The sequence below is a fragment of the Rattus norvegicus genome, chromosome X, assembly GCF_021556685.1.
Source record: "Rattus norvegicus strain SHRSP/BbbUtx chromosome X, alternate assembly SHRSP_T2T, whole genome shotgun sequence".
NCBI classification, from domain to species: domain Eukaryota; kingdom Metazoa; phylum Chordata; class Mammalia; order Rodentia; family Muridae; genus Rattus; species Rattus norvegicus.
In genome coordinates, this window is record NC_141554.1 from 94808020 (window position 1) to 94821943 (window position 13924).

General features: G+C 32.8%; 1 protein-coding gene and 1 pseudogene across 1 annotated transcript in view; one reads left to right on the forward strand and one right to left on the reverse strand.

Moving 5' to 3' along the window:
- Nucleotides 1-13924, forward strand: part of Pcdh11x (protocadherin 11 X-linked) — a 684984-nt gene that overhangs the window by 646778 nt on the left and 24282 nt on the right.
- LOC147998297 (large ribosomal subunit protein eL39-like) lies at nt 10230-10526 on the reverse strand (annotated as a pseudogene).

Genomic DNA, 13924 nt, shown 5'->3' on the forward strand with positions numbered 1-13924 from the left:
GACTTGGTAAATAAAACTTTATGTCCAGCATACTAAGAAACAACAACAAAAAAGAGGTAGTAAATATACAAAGGTATTACCATACATATCAAATGTATACTTTTAGCAGAATGCTCGTATTCCATTTTATGAAAAACAATGTTAGATATCAAAATTAAATCTAAGTGAATATGACTTCCTATAAGATAAATTACTAAGATCTCTTCTTCAACAGAATAAAAAAATCTATGGGCATATCCTTGCACATTTCCTGGTTTAAGTAGTATATATTCTTTTAAAATGATTTTCTAATCAACCTACCAAATATAAATGCATTATATATCAGGATATAAAATTTGGTCAAAGTTTATCAAAAATTTACAGAGGAAGGTTTTATTCTTACATTATTAAAGCAGGCTACTTGTTATACTTAGAATGAAAACACTTAATTTTTACAGTATTTTATGCTTAGAGAAGTTGACACAAAATATTAATATTAAGTGAGTGACCCATTTATATAATCTTGCCTAGGTATGAGCTCTTTTCAATTTCATGAGAATCTCATATTGTCATAAAATAAAGTCAATTATCTTTTTCAGAGACAAAATCCTGGAAGCTCATGGCCTTTCAGTGTGCCTGAGGGACTAGAAATGAAAAGATCTTTGAGTTCATTAATTTCACTAATGTAGATAATATAATAGCTATCTTTCATTGGAGTTATAAGGATAAATGGGATTTCGAGTCACATTACTGTAATGTTTTAGTAATAATACTGAAGAGCCATCTCAACATTCATGTTAACATACAAGGGCAAAGTAGACACCAGGGAAACTAAGGTCTATTACAAGGAAATTCATGGAAGAAACATATAACAATACAAATAGAATATTAGTTGTGATGATCCTGTGACCTTTTGAGATAAATTCTTATTTTATGTTTCTATTTTAGATTTTACTCTTGAATAAAGATTGTCTATTGAGCATTTTAGAAGATTCTTGTGGTTTTATAAAAAGTGTAGAAATAGAGAGGAATTTTTTTTTCTAGAAATAGACCAGATTTCTACTTGAAGTAGGATCACCTTAAGCAGGCATCTCTTAAAGATTATTTTATACTTCTTTAAACTGATGATCATATTTTCTAGTTATATAACATAAAGCCTATTATTTAGTGGGAACTTTTATGATTTGTGGAAACCAGGGAAAAATTATTGTCTTTATGATTTTTGAAAATAGCGCCATAATTAAATTCAAGTACTTTCAAATAAATCAGTATTATAATACCATAACTCCTGAATTTTTTAATTTTTTTAATCCTACATTTTATTATATAATTATAAAAATTAGGACAACAATGCACAATGAACAAAATTTTACGCAGGAAAAATGTGTATTTCCTTATGAGAAATTCTATATTAAGTGCTGGTTATTTTGCTTGCTTGGTTTTTAATAAAATAACTGCATACTAGATACTTGTTCCTTCCAAAATGGTCATTTTTTTGTTGTTTTTGTTAATGCTTTTTTGTTTTTTAATTAATTTATTTATTATATATAAGTACACCATAGCTGTCTTTAGACACACAAAAAGACGGCATCAGATCTCATTACACATGGTTATGAGGTACATATGGTTGCTGGGATTTGAACTCAGGACCTCTGAAAGAGCAGTCAATGCTCTTAATCACTGAGCAATCTCTCCAGCCCCATATTTTTGCTATTAATTGGCATACTTTAGAAGAGTGTTGCTAGACAAAAGCTCCTTAGTTCTGGATGATCCAATGACTCGTCTTTGACATAATTCCACCTAAAAAGAAAAATTGGCCACTAGAGAAGCTAGCTAATTAGGTCAGTTTTCCAAATCTTGTGTATAGAATGGGACTCTGTTCAATGATAGAGGCTGATATATGTTTTATTAAAGTGTATGAGCCAATGAAGCTAGGGATGAGGAAGAACAAGTATGATGGGGCAATGGCTCCCCATAATTGCCTACCCTAATTAATACCTCAAAGCAAGTCACATGATGAATCCAGAAGTCCCTAAGAAACAGATTAAAGAAAGTGGAATTCTATTCTAATCTTAGAAGCTGTGTGTGTTAGAAGGTGAAAAATTACTTCTCAGACCAATATCATGACTAGCAAAAAACAGATTTTCAGTTTAAAATGTATGCATGATCTTATAAACTTCAAAAATTATTTCTCATGGGTAAATTGAAAATGAGTAGAAACACTTTTGCTCAACACAAAATTTCCCTTCATGAACACCAAGTAACTTTCTCATATTTTAAAGGACAAAATCTTGAATTATAAGACTGGCATAGATGAGGGTAGAAATGAACAATTTCTTTGAATTTTTTTTATAATTTCCTATCTGGTTATTGTATTTACATCATTTCTTAAGCACACATTCCAGGATCCAAATCCTCTGGTCTTAAGAAAGAATTTCTCTGAGTAGTTCTGGCTACACAAAAACTCCTTCAGTAGAGATTAATGTTCCTCTACCTTGAATTCTGAGATTACGGCATGCACCACTATGCCCAGCTTATTTTAAGTATTTTTAATATAATTTGTAAATAATATAAACTCATACTTCATATTTATAGTTAAATGTCTACTTGTTTAAACTTAATAGAAAATAATTCAATTAGTGTGTGATTTAACATCCATGCAATAGAATTATATTTTTAAATAGATATTTTAATATTCATTTTGAACTCATTCACCACCAGTTTTCTAGCAATAATACATGTTTGATCATTTGCCTGTGTGTGTCCTAAAAGACAAATCTTTATTCCAGTGATTCCCACCAATTAGAAAAAATTCTTAGAATAACTATATTACACATAGGTCATTATGCAATTTATGCCTTAAAATATTCATGCACTATAAAGCATCTAAAGTAGTGTTCTCATCTTTACCTTAAGTACCCATAGTAAAAGCAAAAGATTTATAGGACCAATACTGTATTTTTTAAACTTCTTCATTAAATCATATTTAGAAGAAGAAAATGATTTGAAATAAAATGTTTCCAATTTCTGCCTGTAAACTGAGCTGACCCAGTCCCACAGCTCTCTATACCCAAACCTTGTTGGGGGAGAGAGCTGGACTCTCAGAAGTGCAGACATTCCTGAGAGTTCATGGGAGACTGCTACTTCTGCTCAAATTCCTTACACAGGAACCTACAAGCAGTCAGAGGCAGGACCCTTCTGGTTTCTGCCTGTGTCCAGAGCTGACCTTGTCCCACAGTTCTCTGTACCCAGATCCTGCTGGGAGAAACCCGGTCTTCAAGAGTGCTGACATACAGGCTTGCAGGATAGTCAAGCCACTGTCAGAGACAACAAGGCCAGCTAAAGCCAAAGACAACTAGATGGCAAGAGGAAAGCACCAGAAAGAAAGCAACAAAAACCAAGGTCACTTGACATCATTAGAGTCCAGTTCTCCCATCAATGCAAATATTGTATATTCCAACACACGAGGAAAGCAAGATTTGGATTTGAAATCACATCACATGATGGTGATAGAAGACTTTAAGCAGGACATAAATAACTCACTTAAAGAAATAAAGGCAAACACAGGTAAACAAGTAGAAGCCTTTAAAGAGGAAACACAAAAATCCCTTAAACAATTACAGGAAAACACAACCAAAGACGTAAAGGAATTGAACAAAACCATCCAGGATTTAAAAATGGAAATAGAAACAATAAAGAAATCACAAAGGGGGACAACCTTGGTGATAGAAAGCTAGGAAATAGATAAAGAGACAGACACAAGCATCACCAACAGAATACAAGATATAGTAGAGAAAATCTCAAAGGCAGACAATACCATAGACAACATTGACACCACCATCAAAGAAAACATAAAATGCAAAAGCTCCTAACCCAAAACATCCAGGAAATCCAGGACACAATGAGAATATCTAACCTAAGGAAAACATGTATCAAAGAGCAAAAATTCTCAACCTAAAGGGCCAATAAATATGCTCAACAAAATTATAGAGAAAAACTTCACTAACCTAAGGATAGAGATGACCATAAACATAAAGAAGTCTACAGAACTCCAAATAGAATGTACCAGAACAGAAATTCCTCCCATCACATAATAGTGACAACACCAAATGCATAAAACAAGGAAAGAATTTTAAAAGCAGTAAGGGAAAAGGGTCACATAACATATAAAGGAAGATCCATCAGAATTATACCAGACTTCTCACCAGAGACTATGAAAGTCAAAAGATACTGGGCAGATGTCATACAGAATCTAAGACAACACAAGTCCCAGCCCAAGCTAAGATATCCAGCAAAACTCTCAATTAACATAGATGGAGAAACTAAGATATTCTATGACAAAACCAAATTTACACTATCTTTCTACAAATCCAGCCCTACAAAGGATAACAGATGGAAAACTTCAACACAAAGAGGGAACATACACCCTAGTAAAAGCAAGAAATAATGTTCTTGCAACAAAACCAAAAGAAGGAAGCCACACAAACATAATTCCACTTCTAACAAGAAAAATTACACAAAACAGCAATCACTATTCCTTAATATTTAACATCAATGGACTCAAATTCCCAATAAAAAGACATAGACTAACAAACTGGATACCTAAAGAAGACCCAGCATTTTGCTGTATAAAGGAAACATACCTCAGTGACAAAGATAAACACTACCTCACAATAAAATGCTGGAAATTTTCCAAGCAAATGGTCCCACTAAACAGGCCGGAGTAGCCATTCTAATATTGAATAAAACCAACTTTTAACCAAAATTTTCAAAATAGATAAGGAAGGACACTTCATATTCATCATGGGAAAAATCCACCAAGATGAACTCTCAACCCTGAATATCTATGCTCCAAATGCAAGGGTACCTACATTCATAAAAGAAACCCTATGAAAGCTCAAAATACACTTTGAACCACACAGAGACTTCAACAGCTCACTCTCATCAATGGACATACCATGGAAACAAACTTTAAACAGAAACAGGGAAACTAACAGAAGTTATGAAACAAATGGATTTGACAGATATTTAAAGAATATTTCATCCTAAAACAAAAGAATATACCTTCTTCTCAGTACCTCATGATATCTTCTCCAAAATTGACCATATAATCAGTGACAGAACAGAACTCAACAGATAGAAGATAGACATAATCCCATGCATCCTATCAGATCACCATGGACTAAGACTAGTATTCAATAACAACAGAAACAACAGAAAGCCCACATATACATGAAAGTTGAACAATGCTTTACTCAATGATAACTTGGTCAAGGAAGAAATAAAGAAATAAAAGACTTTATAGAATTTAATGAAAATGAAGGTACAACATACTCGAACTTATAGAATACAATGAAAGCAGTGCTAAGAGGAAAACTCATAGCTCTTAGTTCGTCCAAAAAGAAACTGGGGAGAGCATTCACAGCAGCTTGACACCAAATCTAATATCTCTAGAACAAAAATAAGCAAATACATCCAAGAGGAGTAGAAGGCAGGAAATAATCAAACTCAGGGCTGAAATCAACCAAGTAAAAAAAGAACTATACAAAGAATCAAAAGCAGGACTTGGTTTTTTGAGAAAATCAACAAGTTAGATAAGCCCTTATGCAGACTAACCAGAGGACATAGAGAGTATCCAAATTAAGAACATCAGAAATGAAAAGGTAGATATAACAACAGAATCTGAAGAAATTAAAAAATTATCAGATTCTACTACAAAAGTCTACATTCAACAGAACACAAAATTGTGGATGAAGTGGACAATTTTCTAGATACATACCAGGTACCAAAGTTAAATCCACAGCAGATAAACCATCTAAACACTCCCATAACTACTAAAAAAATAGGCACAATTATTAAAAGTCTCTCAACCAAGAAAATTCCAGGACCAGATGGGTTTAGTACAGAATTCTAGTACACCTTCATAGAATACCCAATACCAATACTGTTCAAACTATTTCACAAAATAAAAACAGAAGGAACTCTATCCACTAAAATGAGAGAAAAGACAAGGCTGCCAACTCTCTCGCCACCTATTCAATATAGTACTTAAAGTCCTAACCAGAGCATTTAGACAACAAAAGGACGTTAAAGGGATACAAATTGGAAAGGAAGAAGTCAAAATAATCACTATTTGCAGATGATAAGAGAGTATACATTAGTGACCCCAAAAGTTCCACCAGAGAACTACTAAACCTGATAAACAACTTTAGCAAACTGGCTGAATATAAAATTAACTCAAACAAATCACTAGCCTTCCTCTACTCAAAGGATAAACAGGCTGAGGAAGAAATTATGGAAATGACACCCTTCACAATAGTCACAAATAACATCAAATACCTCTGTGTGACTCTAACCAAGCAAGTATGACAAGAACTTCAAGTCTCTGAAGAAAGAAATGGAAGAAGATCTCAGAAGATGGAAAGATCTCCCACTTTCATGTAATTTTGATGTATTTATTTGCTTTAGAATGAAAGAATGCTGTGCTTAGTCTTAAGATGTTTGTTGTGAGATAGCCTTCTGTCTGTTAAATATTACCTAATATATGTAATAATCTAAGTTCTCACAGTGGATAATCTCTTATAAAGCTTCTCATTTTTTAAAAAAAAGAATATATAAAAAAGGATGACAATATTTGGTGGTATGAAAATATGAGACATTGTTTTATATAAAAGTAGACCAAATAACCTTAAAGCGTTATCATTTGAAAATATGGTCATTCATTTTCTATTATATTTTTCTCTATTTTCATTTATTTTTCTCGTGTTTCACTGGAAAACTTAAAATCCCTCATGTATCAGATATCTACAAAGTTCAATGTAACTATAGTGTGAAGAATGTATGATCTTCTGTAAAATACAATAAAGAAAATATCACTTTGCTCTCCAGAGAACCATCTTTCTAGATACTTCCTTTTATAATGAAGAGGAATGAAGTGTTTCAACCAATTATGTTATTAGTGGTCCAGGAATGGATTATTCTACACAAGGCATAACAGTTCCTCAACATAAAATTTCATCTTTCAAAAATCTGGAGTACAAAACCATTTTCTTTCATGTTTCATTTAGGTGTCTGGGAAATGGTCAAATCCAATAATTTCTCTAAATAACTTAAAGACTATGTTTTACTTCTCAAAGTTCCTAAACCAACTACTCTGATTATGCCAATGATATTAGAATTATGTAACCATTGATTGTAGGTATTGTATAACCATGCAAAAATTATATTTTAATAATTATTGAACTATATTTTAAATTTTTCCTATAGGCAAATAATCACAAAAAATAGAAATTACTTGCATAAAATCAAGATGTTTTTCAGTTATCAGTGAAACATCAAAACAATTTTCAAGTCAACAGATTTCACCAACTACCAAAAAACATCATCTAAAAATGATTCACAGTTATAAATGAAACATTAAAACAATTTTCAAATCAACAGAGTCCACAAACTGCTAAAGAATAGTAATATAAAAATGAATATGAAGAGAGGTTTCACTTCTATCAATGACGTTTGAAGGTTAAACATCATCAATATTCTACATGTTCTTTGAAAATTAATTAAATGGAGTTCAATAATTATCCAATATTTTTAGTCATATATAATTTTGCTCACACTTAGTGTATTTGTTTTAAAACTAAACTTCTCTCTGTTATATTTGTCTTATAAATCACTGATAGAAATAAGATTATTATAAATATTTATCAGACACAATGAATCTGCATTTTTCATTTTGGAAGGATGTATCCCATAAGGAGTTACATAATATTTAAGATATTGTATGATGGCTCATATGATACTAACATAAACTCTTTTCATCCAGTGTTCCAGATAAAAGAAAATAATTCTTTTATATATATTTTGCATATTATCCCTCTATCTGCTGTAGGGTTAGTGACATTCCTTTCCCAATCTGTAGGTTGCTGTTTTACTATGGTTAGTGTCCTTTTCCTTATAGCTATTAGTTTTATCAGGTCCAGAGCATGAGCCATTTGTGTTTCAGGAAATTTTCCCCTGTGTTTATGTGTTTGCAGCTATTTTGCACCTTCTCTTTTATTACGTTAAGTGTGTCTGCTTTTTATGTTGAGGTCCTTGAACTACTTGGACGTGGGCTTTGTACAAGGTGATAAACATGGATTAACTTGCATTATTCATTATTCTACATGCAGAACCCCAGTTATATAAGCACCATTTGTTGAAGATGCTTTCCTTTCTTCCCTGTATGGTTTTGGTTTCTTTGTCAAAAATCACTGGTCCACAGGTATGTGGGTTTATTTCCGGGTCTTAAATTCTATACCATATATCGACATATCTGTCTCTGTACAGATGGCATGTAGTTTTTATCACTATTGTTCTGAAGCCCCAGTTATACTTCACCTGAGCATAAACCCAAATGATGCTCTACCATACCATGTAGACACATGCTCCATAGTGTTCATAGCAGCCTTAGTCATAATAGCAGAAGTCAGAAACAACCTAAGTGTCCTGCAACTTAAGAAAAGATACAGAAAATGTTGCTGAATCTGGCATGAATATGTAAGGGGATTTGTGACACACTTCCTGCCCCTGGAGTACTGCAAGGCAGCTGTTTATCCCTATGACTCCCACATATACTGATGGTTGCTTGTGTCCTGAATGTGATTTGTTGTCTTTACTCCTTTACTTTCAATATTTCTTTCTGGGTAATATTCTTCTCCCATTACTCATACCTAATCATTCCATAATAAATGGAACAAATGGGGTTCTCAGAAATGAGAAATGGAGGTGGCCATAAGACTTTGGAAGATGAAGAGCAGATCTTCTGCCTGGCATTCAGGGCAATGGGAAAGAGTCTAGATAAATATAACTATAGGGGTCATAAAAGTCTACATGATGCTTTCAAGGAATAGTTCATTCTCAGACTTAGCACTGAATTTAGAATCATGAGTGATACATTTTTCCTCTGGTCCAATGGCTGCTGCATTAATTAGGCCAAGTGAACTTGAGGACATCAAGTATAGAGAGTCAAAGTGGTCACAAGAAGAAAGGCAATGGGTAGAAAAATAGTAATTTATATAACAAATAGTATTAGAAATAAAGTACATTAGTCTATGGAATTGGTAGGATGAAGAAACAAAGATCAGAGAATTAAAAGACGATGTGGAAGCATATAAAAAGTTAGTGCTTTCTTTTTCTAGCTACTTGAAAAATTGGAGAAGTTAATGTATGGAAAGATATTAGAGAGAGCTTAACTGCATTACTTACATAAATTTTAAGACTTTGTAAATAACCATTTTAAATTTTAGTAGTCTGTGATCTTTCTGTTCTTGCATGAAAATAGGTTCTAAAGACTGCTCTCTGCTGTACCAGGAAACTACAAGAGCTCTGACCAGCTACCTGTGAAGAACAGACTGTATAAAATGTATAAGAAAATGCACTTTTGCTCTGTTTGTAGTTTGTGCTTTAAAGAAGTGGGGCTTCAAACTATTGATCCAGGTCTCAGAATTTATGTAAATTTAAGAATTTTTGAAATTCAGAACAGTGGTCAAAGGCCTCAATGTTATAATTTAAAAAAATAAAAGACTAGGTTCAGGCTTTCTGGTTAGAAAGGAGGAGGAAGAATGATGTGAATATTCAGGGAACAGAGAGAGTATCTGAAATGACAACTTGTATCTACTATTGACTTTGAGACAATGAATCCTTTCTCAGGATAGCCTCATAGTTTAGCCTTTCTCAGGACCCTCCTCACACTGTCGCTGGACCTTGGCAAAATGTGGTTCATTTATACAATGAAATAGTATTCGATTATACTTCAAATTTAGTTCATTCCTCCTTGCCCATTTTCCTGTGAGCTAACAATTACAGATAAAAATCAGTTTTTATGAATAGATAAAATATGTATCATTGGTTAAAACATACATACAATTAGAAAAATTGATATGTTTTTTTGGTACATAAAAAATGTATCAGGACAAGTGAGGTGACTCAGATAAATCTGCTTGCTTACACGACAGATGACCTGAGTTTGATAACAAGAATTTACAGAGTAAATCAAAAGTCTGATTTGTATTAGTTGCCCTCTGACTCCCACACATGGGGCTTTGAATGTACACACCCACTCATCAATCCATAGATACATACACATATAAATCATACATACATACATACATACATACATACATACATACATACATACATACATATATTTTAGAAAGGTTCTAAATTTTATTACTGGATGAACACCTTGATTTATACATGGACAAGTCCCCAGGTTAAAAATGTGGAAATTCACACGGATTGATGACCACAGTTCAGTGTAAACCCTCATTCTTGCCATTGTGTGAATGCTTATAGAATCCTTCTCCTCCAGTGTCTTCTCTTAGAGTTGTACATGATTTTGTTAGCAGTTTTCATCCAAATTCACTGAGAAAAAGGATGATTTTCCTTTTGTTTCTTGGCCAGGAATCGCTTGATTCTGAAAGTCTTATGAGAAGACATGGTGAAAAGCCAAGTCAGATATAGTTCACATGGTAGTGGAAAAAAGGAGAAGAGAATATACATATATTTTAATGAGGGATATATTAAATAATAAAGTTGCTATGGAAGAGACCAGTTAAGGAAGAAAGCTAAGCCAAATATTACATACTATTATATGCTATGAGAAACTATTTTAGGGATATCCACAATTGCAGTAAATTAAGAACATTTAACTTTTTTTCATTGAAACATTTTGCAATATATTATCTGTTTTTACATATTCTATATCAGTTTAATTTTAGTCCTACTAATTGAAATTCTTTGCAAATAATAGAACACTAATAATTTCAGTTTCATGTACTATTTTTATGACTGTCTTTTCATTTTATTATATTCATTAATATGGTTTTAATTATATATAAAAGAATAAAATTAATATTTCAGATACACTTGAATATATTGTAGGTACAGTCCAGGCTTAAAAACAAATAACTTTTACAATATGGTTTAAATGTACAAATTACTTGAAAACTTTGCTAATAATCCACTGACAGAATTTATAAATCCATACTTTTTGAAAGAAATTATAAATATTAAGTCATGATAGAACAAAGATGTTTAACAATAATCACTTGCCTATTTTATTATTGATTCAAATCTTCCAACTTCCTGTAAATCAATCCAATTTTGAATAGTTAAAATGATTGACTTTTGATCAAATTGCTCCTTGATACATGCTTACAAAACTGTATTTCTTTGCTGTATGTGTAATTAAAGCAGTCACCTATATCATCATGATAGCTTCATGCTAAGAAGGGAAAATTTTCTAACAAGCAATAAAATTAATATTTTAACTTTATTTCGGCCTCATTTTTTTAACTGCCCCGATCACCGTGTACTTCAGCAAAACTTTCTGATTTTCCAACTGAGAAAGAGCCCAGTTGGTGGAAAGTTTATTCATAGTCATAATAAATAATTCCTGTCAAAATCTAAGTCTATTTTTTAAAGTAAGATCACTTTTTGTGAATACATTCTGCTAAAAGCATCAGGCAATAATGAGTCAACTATACACATTTAATTTTAGGAGAAGGGATTTGGAAGTAAGTAAAGATAGAGGACAAGATTATATATATATATATATATATATATATATATATATATATAATTCCTTTGAAGCTCTTCTTAAGATTTTCATTATAATTGAATAACAGGTGATAAAAATATTTTGACAAACTTTAGAATTTATATGAATTGACATTTTCCAAAAGGATCAAAGTAAATTATAGGCTTTATAAATCCAGAATTTGTTTTCTGCTTTATTCCCAGGCATATATACTAAGTGAATAAAAAAATGAATCTTAAAAGTGTATGTGTCATTTTCATTCATAGTTGTTATTGATCAGAGGAGTTTGAATAACAGTTTATGATTTTGTCATGTATTATAGTTAGTGTATTACTAGTTATACATCTTTGGATTATGGTTTTAACTAGGTTGTATCAAAGTAATCAACTAGATAGTAAATGCCACTTAAATTAGTATTTTTTAAATTAAGTTTTAATTTATAAATCTTAACAAAATAAATGGAAAAAGAATAAGTTCTTAATATTAGAGGAAGTAATACATCAGAAAAGTACGAAGTTGATGCAACTTGCTTTTGTAATGAGATAACCTGCTAAACCATCAATATCATGATTCTTCATCTAATTGTATTAGAATTATGCAAAAGAATGAAATTAAGGTTTTGTTTTCAAATGGCTATATTTTTAGGTGCAATTTAGCCTTAATAACACCATTTACTTTTGTAATATGGCTTAACTCATTGTCAATGACTAGGTATGAAGGACAGATGGGCAGCACTTACATGTGTGTTATCCTAGATACTATTCCAGTCTCAAACAAAACAAGAAAAAATAAAAGTAATTTTGAACAGTCTAATGCAAATAAGAAGGCAATGAACACAAACTGTATGCAAGTTTAACAATTAAAGTTGACAAGACATCTCACTAATAAACCTCTTACTAAAAGTCATAAATAATTTTTGTTTCTGCAAAGAGTCTGCTAATGTGAGAACTGAGAGCAGTAATTACTAGACATGTCTTTCTTACATAAGTACATGAACTGTAGAGAACTATCAAGAAGTATGGTATATATAAAAACGTGTTTGTGTGTATGTGCTTGTATCACTCTTTTTGTGTGTGTGTGTGTATGCGTGTGTGTGTGTATGTGTGTGTGTGTATGTGTGTGTGTGTGTGAGAAAGAGAGAGACAGACAGACAGACAGACAGACAGACAGACAGACAGACAGGGCTAGGGCCAGGGCCAGGGCCAGGGCAAGGGCCAGGGCCAAAGCCAGAACCAGAGCCAGAGAGAGATCTATATTCTTGGTGAACATGAATAATGGCATGGATATGATATTTAGATCTACAAAACCTGACAAACCATGCATATATATATATATATATATATGTGTGTGTGTGTGTGTGTGTGTGTATGTGTGTGTGTGTGTATGTGTGTGTGTGCCATCCTATTTTATGCAGACTGTCTTAGTTAAAATTAACCTCTTCTTACTCTAAAGGCAAATGCTGTTAGGTGCAATTCATGTGTATCATTTAAAACTTCAAAATCTATTCCTGAAGTAATTGTAGAATTTAAAATGCAAAAATCTTTTTCCAAACTGCAAACGCCATCTAAAGTAACTCTGTAGAATAGAAATAACACCTAAATTATGTTCCTCTTAATGTAGAAAGTTACAGTAAACAGGTTTCTCTCTTTCTTTTGGAAAAGAAGTTTCATTTCGGAGTACTAAAAGCATTTTTGTCAGCCCTCTGAACTAAATTTCTAAAGCTACTAACTGTCCTGTTATATTACAAATGGAAATGTAACTTTTTTCTAAAGGCAGGGCTGAAAGTTTCAATGAAATTATTAAGTGGCAATCAGACTATTTTGACTTGAAGTTATTTTGGAGAGAAATGTTTACTTTTTTATTGTTGTTTATTATATTTTTTTCTTTTTTTTATTAACTTGAGTATTTCTTATATACATTTCGAGTGTTATTCCCTTTCCCGGTTTCCGGGCAAACATCCCCCTCCCCCCTCCCCTTCCTTATGGGTGTTCCCCTCCCAACCCTCCCCCATGGCTGCCCTCCCCCCATAGACTAGTTCACTGGGGGTTCAGTCTTAGCAGGACCCAGGGCTTCCCCTTCCACTGGTGCTCTTACTAGGATATTCATTGCTACCTATGGGGTCAGAGTCCAGGGTCAGTCCATGTATAGTCTTTAGGTAGTGGCTTAGTCCCTGGAAGCTCTGGTTGCTTGGCATTGTTGTACTTTTGGGGACTCCAGCCCCTTCAAGCTCTTCCAGTTCTTTCTCTGATTCCTTCAACGGGGGACCTATTCTCAGTTCAGTGGTTTGCTGCTGGCATTCGCCTCTGTATTTGCTGTATTCTGGCTGTGTCTCTCAGGAGCGATCTACATCCGGCTCCTGTCGGTCTG